Source organism: Castor canadensis, chromosome 4 (genome assembly GCF_047511655.1).
Source record: "Castor canadensis chromosome 4, mCasCan1.hap1v2, whole genome shotgun sequence".
NCBI classification, from domain to species: domain Eukaryota; kingdom Metazoa; phylum Chordata; class Mammalia; order Rodentia; family Castoridae; genus Castor; species Castor canadensis.
The window spans coordinates 108355152-108361936 of record NC_133389.1 but is presented as its reverse complement, the minus strand read 5'-3'; the positions used below and the strand labels follow the sequence as shown (position 1 = coordinate 108361936).

General features: G+C 35.5%; 1 non-coding gene across 1 annotated transcript; it reads right to left on the bottom strand.

Moving 5' to 3' along the window:
* Positions 1 to 6299: 6299 nt before the first annotated feature.
* LOC141422938 (small nucleolar RNA SNORA54) lies at positions 6300 to 6423 on the bottom strand. The gene has a single exon (XR_012447629.1). It is a non-coding gene; the product is annotated as a small nucleolar RNA SNORA54 (small nucleolar RNA).
* Between the last annotated feature and the right edge of the window lie 362 nt (positions 6424 to 6785).

Here is a 6785-nt window from a genome sequence, read left to right as displayed (position 1 = left end):
TATTGCATCCACATGGTGTTTCTTTGATGTGACTTATAGGGTTTTCTTTGCATGGAGCAATGGGAAGGTTCAACCTCATTTAGCTAGTGATTGGGTTAAGGCAAATTTAGAAGTGATTCCACTCTAGCATTACACAAGAGCAAAAAGCTCGAGTGCTTTTTCAGAAATGCAACTTGATTCTCAACATCATTCCTGGGATTTTGCCACCATCCTTAAGATCTGTCATTTAGGACTAACCCTCTTCTGTGTTAGCAGGAAAAATTACAAATGTCTTGAATATTTTCTTTATTGAAGTTATAGTGATACAAATTTTTCAAGCCACGGATTATTTTGAAATCTGTAGAAATATTGTCTTAATAATGCCAGGCACTATAGAATAGAAGAAGAATAAATTTGAGTCATTGCAGCATAGCTTGTGTGCTCATTATGTAATCAAATTCATCCTTTATCTGCCTTCAATAATCAAAAGCATCTTTATTCATGTTTAAAAATAAAATGAACACTTCGTGGAACTCTTTGTCTCTGAAGAGACAATACTCTCCAGAGCACATGATATGTTGTTAGGGAGTCACCAGCTAATAAATGCTTGACTCATGAAACCCCGTATCTTTTCTCCATAGTCCATTAGATGGAATCTAAGGCCTAGGAAAATGAAATGTTCTTATCATAGTTATTATACTGTTTGTAATGATGGCCTGAATATTTATACTTTTAAGATAATGTTTTATCATCCTCTAGCAAGAAACTACATTTATTGGAACAATATACAATAGAAGCTTCCAAAAGCACATCAGGCTACCTCAGATCTCTGTACTCAGGAGGCAAGCTGATATCCCCAATGTCTGCAAAACTGGTCACACCTGAGGTGTAAAACTACTGTGTGCAGTTAGGGAAATTGTTAAATTCCAAAGCTTTTAGCTGTAGTGATTTGCTCAGAAATTAAGAGTACCTTTATAGGTGTCATGTTAAAATAAAAAAGGCTTACATCTGTGAATTTTAGTGTATTCCTTAAAATTACAAAACCACACAAGACTATATCCTTTGCATTTGTAAGGTAGGTACCACATGAGAACTGTGTATATTTAGAAAATACCTTTCATTTCTTAGCCATCATTTTCCATATCAGACTTTGATTGCAAATATTTATTCCATTGAATTAATGTGCCCATTGTTAAAAACAAACTTTTCAAGAAGAACAAAGCCTGTCATTTTCTAAAAAGAAAAAGTAGAAGCCTTATGAATACAAATTAATTTCCAGACACAATCATTCTCAAAATGAATGAGTTTACAAAGTAAGCCTTAGAATTCAGCATTTGAAAGTGCCTAGGTTGGTTTACATATTAATCCACTTCCCTAGCCTTTCCCTTTGTGACCTAGCAGGCTGCAGTTATGCACAATGGCATGGAGACAGGCTGCTGAAAGGTCTGTTCTTTAAAAATGTCACTCCACGCTGTGGAATATGTTTTATTAAGGGTAATGGGAAACGTGCAGATCCGGTGGTGAATTTGCTTTTCTTTCCTCAGAAGAAATTTGAGCACAGAGTTAATAGGGAAATTTATTATTAAATTAAGACAGCAGGATGGGTTGGTGTTAAGAATCATCCTCCATTCTAAACAGAAGAGTCTAAGCTAACATCTCTGGGAGATGGACCATCACATCCCAGGATGGCCAGTGTCTGAAGCCAAGAGTCACATAGTCAAGATTCAGCACTGCTTTGGAAAGAGCTGATTAACAGCCTACAGAAGAAAATTTCCAGGACACCACATGAAAGGAGAACGTTTTTAAAGTAACGATGGTGATGCATCAGTATGACTCATTTTGCCTATTTTCATATTGATAACAATATGCAGGCCAAGTAATTTAATTAAAAGCATAAAATTGCCAGGTTTGAAAGTCTGCAACAGTATGGAGTGCATAAAAGGTGAGTATTAGACTTTTCCCTCAACACGAGGCTTGTGTACGGATTTCTCTTATATTAGTAAAAGCCTCCCTTTTATCTTAGTAAAAACCTTCCTTTTACTTTGTTTTTGACACCCTATGAGCTTGCATGATTCCTATTTCCTCTTCTGAATGACCACTACATAACGGTGATGGATTCCATGTTCTGTACTTAGTACTGACCACGCCAGCTTCATTGGTGTGTGATTTTACAGTTGTCTGAGCTTCATTTTTCTGAACTCTACTCCTCTGACAACAAAGCTCAGAAGAGGGTCCAGTGTCTGAGTCTTAATGTTTTACAGTCACTGACTGTGTTGAAGTTCTTCATAAATTTATCTTTGGGTTTATCATTTCCTTTTTTTTTTTCAGTCTTCAAATATCTTTTATTGGAAAGCCATGCATTGCCTTCAAATCACTGTATAGTTACTTTTGTGAAAACACTGCCTGCATTTTCTAGTACAAAAAAAAAACTAAAAATTGTTTCAGGAATGTAGAGAAATAGCCTACTTAACTAACAAAAAAATTGCACCAAAATTACTGCGCACTGTAGTCATTTCTGTATTTCCCATGCTTCTTAAATATCCTGCCTGGTAACACACAATATAAGGACCAATTGCCTGCTGGCTCATACCATACCATTGTGCATATTTAGAACATTACTTCCATATTGCTGAGTGCTATCATAACCATTATGGTGGATTTATGATTTTTTAATGAAATCTGATGGGACAAAGATGCACATATTGGGGCTTGGAGCCTCAGGTCAGGTCTTACTTTATAAAATCTGCCTGGCTCCCTGGGACTTGTTCTCCCTGGGGCTTGCTCACTTTTTCCTTGATACTCCAAGTCCTACTCAGGCACCCTTCCTTCTCTGCACTTTACTACCCCTTCTGGGGCCGGGCAGGAGAGGGTCAGGTGGGGCTTGCAAGCCCAGTGTAGCAAATTACAGGGCAAGACTTTGGGCACATGTTAGAGCCGCAGTTTCACTGAAGTATCTTCCCATCTAAGAGAGGGCAACATTCAAAAGCAAATTACTATTCCAGGAATGGTGGGGGGTCAGATAAAGGAGAACGATGGAGGGGATGAATTCAATTCTGATATATTTGATATATTGTAAGAACATTTGTAAATGCCACAATGTATCCCCACTCAGCATAATTTAAAAAAAAGTTGAAGAAAAAAAAAAAACACCACTATGGGAGCTTGAAAGAAATACTACAAAAGAAAAGGGAAAATTCCTTTTTTGTTTTTTGAACAAGGGATCCACATTTTCCTCTTGCATTTGGCCTCAAAAGTTATATATCCAGCCCTGACTATCCGTAGGCTCTTGGGAAAATTGTGTAAACTATATGTCTTAGTTTCCCCATTTGGAAAATAGGAATAATAATGACACTTAAAGCAGTTATAATTGGGATTGAATTTTTAAAAATTTGTTTAAAGGAGTTAGCATAGAACCTGGTATATTGTAAAGAGACTAATAACACTTGCTTCTTACAAAAGTTGTAAGATGGACAGCAAATATATGGTTTGACTTCATGTACTTATATAGAAAACACAGATAAAAACTTGTAATTTAGGTCTCTCAGAGAAATTCATCTATATAAAGAATATTTCGATCCATAATGTCTTAAAATCAAATACCAAATGTAGTGCCTATGATTTCAAGGTAAGATCTTAGCATCTAAAGGAGAACCAAGGAAGTTTTTCATTAAAAAAGAACAAATTATAAAATATAGAAATGTTAGTGGAGCAAAGACTTCTTATGGGCTGCTTGCTAGCATACCACTCCAGTACAGGTGAGACTACAAGGAGAGAGCAACTGGCACAAACACTGGATTCAGTGTTAGCCTTAAAGACTGCCAGAGCAGCCATTGGTTATGGTGGGCACTCTGTTCTCCACAGTTGAAAGATACCCAAAGAAAGTGCTCCAGCAGTACTATAAATACTGTTTAAAAACAAATTGCATAGAGGAAATGGAAAGTGGGTAGTTAAAAACTGAAAAAAAAAAAGCATATAAACATTTGCTAATTTTTCATGCAGTAAAGCAAAGTGTCCACTTTATTACTTCAGTGAGCAGTGAGGAATCTCATGTGGTAAGTCTAGGTATGCCCCCTGCTATATAACAGAAGTCATTTTCATATTCTATCTCAAATCAAGAATGATTTCTTATCTAGAACAAAACTCTTCTCTGCTGCTCCAGCGAACACATTATATTCCCCAAAGACATTCAGAATATCCAGCAGCAGAAACAGAGCAATCCCCTTGATCGCAAAGCTCTGGGTTCTTGCTGCTTCTTGGCCAGCTACACCTTAAAGATTCTCTGCAAGAAAACTCAATGGCCGCCTCACTATGAAGTTTGTTGCAACTCTTCTTTAGACTTATTGCTTTTATTGATAGGCTAAAATAGAAGATGTTAACACCTATTGTATGATGCCTATCTTTTATAAAACACATAAAAGGATTATTTACCTACAATGTGATGAAAGCAAGAAAAAAAGAACTAAAGTTATGCTACAAAAGAAGATAAAAAATAAGCCTAGAATTATGAATCATTTTTCCTAAAGTGAAATTAACATCATCCTGTTAGAATCAGTATCATCCAGTATGATACTTGTAGGTGTATTGAATTTACTTCTGGGTTTTGCCTACTAATTTATCAACACACATGTCTTCTTCAGATTTTTAAGCTCTTAAATTGTAAATATCATTTCCCCTCAGATTTATTGAAATATAATTAACAATAATTATATATATTTAAGGTATACAGCATGGTGTTCTAACATACTCATGTGCAGTAAAATAGTTACCATAATTAAGCTAATTAATGTACCCACTGCTTTATGCAATTACTATTTGTGTGTGTGTTAAGAAACCTTAAGATACACTTTCCTAGCAAATTTCATTATTAACCACACTGTACTTTTGATCCTCGGAACTTATTCCTTCTGCATAACTGAAACACTTAATCTTTTGACCTACATCTTCCCATTTCACTCACCTTCCAAAACCCTGGCAACCACTTCACTTCCTCTCTCTGATTTTATTAATTTAATTTTTTGAAATGTCACATATAAGTTGAGATAATGAATACAGTATTTGTCTTTCTGTGTCTTATTTATTTCATTATGCATAATATTCTCCAGATTCATCTATTTTCAAAAATGTCAGGATTTCTCTACTTTTTATATCTGAATATTGTATATATACTTTCCTGTTTTTTTCATCCATTCATCTATCCACAGACATTAGGTTGTTTCCATATCTTGTTTATTGTGAATAATGAAATGAAAATGGGAGTAGAGACATTTCTTCATCATTCTGACTTCATTACTTATAGATATATACCAGTACTGGGATTAGTGGATCATATGACAATTCTATTTTCATTTTTTTTTAAGAAACTACATACTTCTTTTCCATAATGGCTATACTAATTCCGGCTAACTGCATGCAAGAGTTCCCTATTTTCTATATCCTCATCAGCACTTGTTATCTTTTTAGTGATAGCCGTTCTAACAGGTCTTAGGCGATATCTCATTAGAGTTTTGATTTGTACTGACGATTAGTGATTGGTATAACTTCTTTGGAGAAATATCAATTAAGATCCTTTGTTCGTGCAATCAGATTCACCACTCTCTAAATTTTTGCTATGCTACATTTCCTTTCCTGTTACTGCCCTCCTTTCCTCACACACACCCCTAAATACTTTAGCATGTATCACAAAGATTAAGAACATTCTTATCTCTTGCTTTTGTAATTAAGCACATATTGCAGTTAAGATATGAAACATTAATTCAAAAATATGATCATTATCACACACTTCATTTTTTAAGTATTAAGATTAATAATTTAAACTTCAATCCATACTGACTTCTTTGCAACACATTGCTTTTTATAACAGCAAAAATGGAGGGGGTAGTTATCTAACAAAACAAGAAAGGTTAAAGAAATTATGGTATAGCTAAGTGTTAGGCTACTGCTTGGTATTTGGTCTATCAAGAGGAGGCAGACATGATTTGTCTCACTTGGAAATCTTATTGAGAGAAGTAAACAAATCTTTAAATAGATTTAAAGGTTTGGTAAGATAGGCCACGTAAATAAGGTAAATACAGATAACCTGGAGGAAGAAGTTTGGCTAGTCAAGTGGGTAGAGCTGGTGGAGTGGCTCATAGTGGTAGAGCACTTACCTAGCAAGCATGAAACCCTGAGTTCAAACCCCAGTACCACCCCTCCAAAAAAGTGGATAGGAAGGCTCCCCATAGAAAGTGTGATATCCATTATTTGAAAAATATGAAAATTATACACAAAAATAGGCTAAATACCCAAAAATCTCCAATATTTTTTTTCTTTTTCCCCTCCCCATTTGTCTCTAAAACCTGAAACTGAAAGCTGCCAGTCAGTCAGTTATGTGTCATTGGAAAAGTTGTAGCACAGGAATGGAACCTATTAGCCATAGCCAGGTCAACAGGTTGATGTACTGTTTTTCTTCTTCTTCTTCTTTCTTCTTTCTTCTTCTTCTTCTTCTTCTTCTTCTTCTTCTTCTTCTTCTTCTTCTTCTTCTTCTTCTTCTTCTTCTTCTTCTTCTTCTTCCTCCTCTTCCTCTTCCTCTCCTCCCCCTCCCCCTCCCCCTCCCCTTCCCCTTCCTCTTCATCCTCTTTCTTCTTCCTTTTTTTTTTTTTGAGACAGGGTCTCACTATGTAGGTCAGGCTGACCATAAGCTTGCAATCTTCCCGCATCTAGCTCCCAAGTGGATTGTAGGTGCACAGCACTGTGGTTGACCTTTTTATTATTTATGTTTTACTTTAAAAGTTAATAATAAATACAAGCAGAAACATTTTTGTTAGATA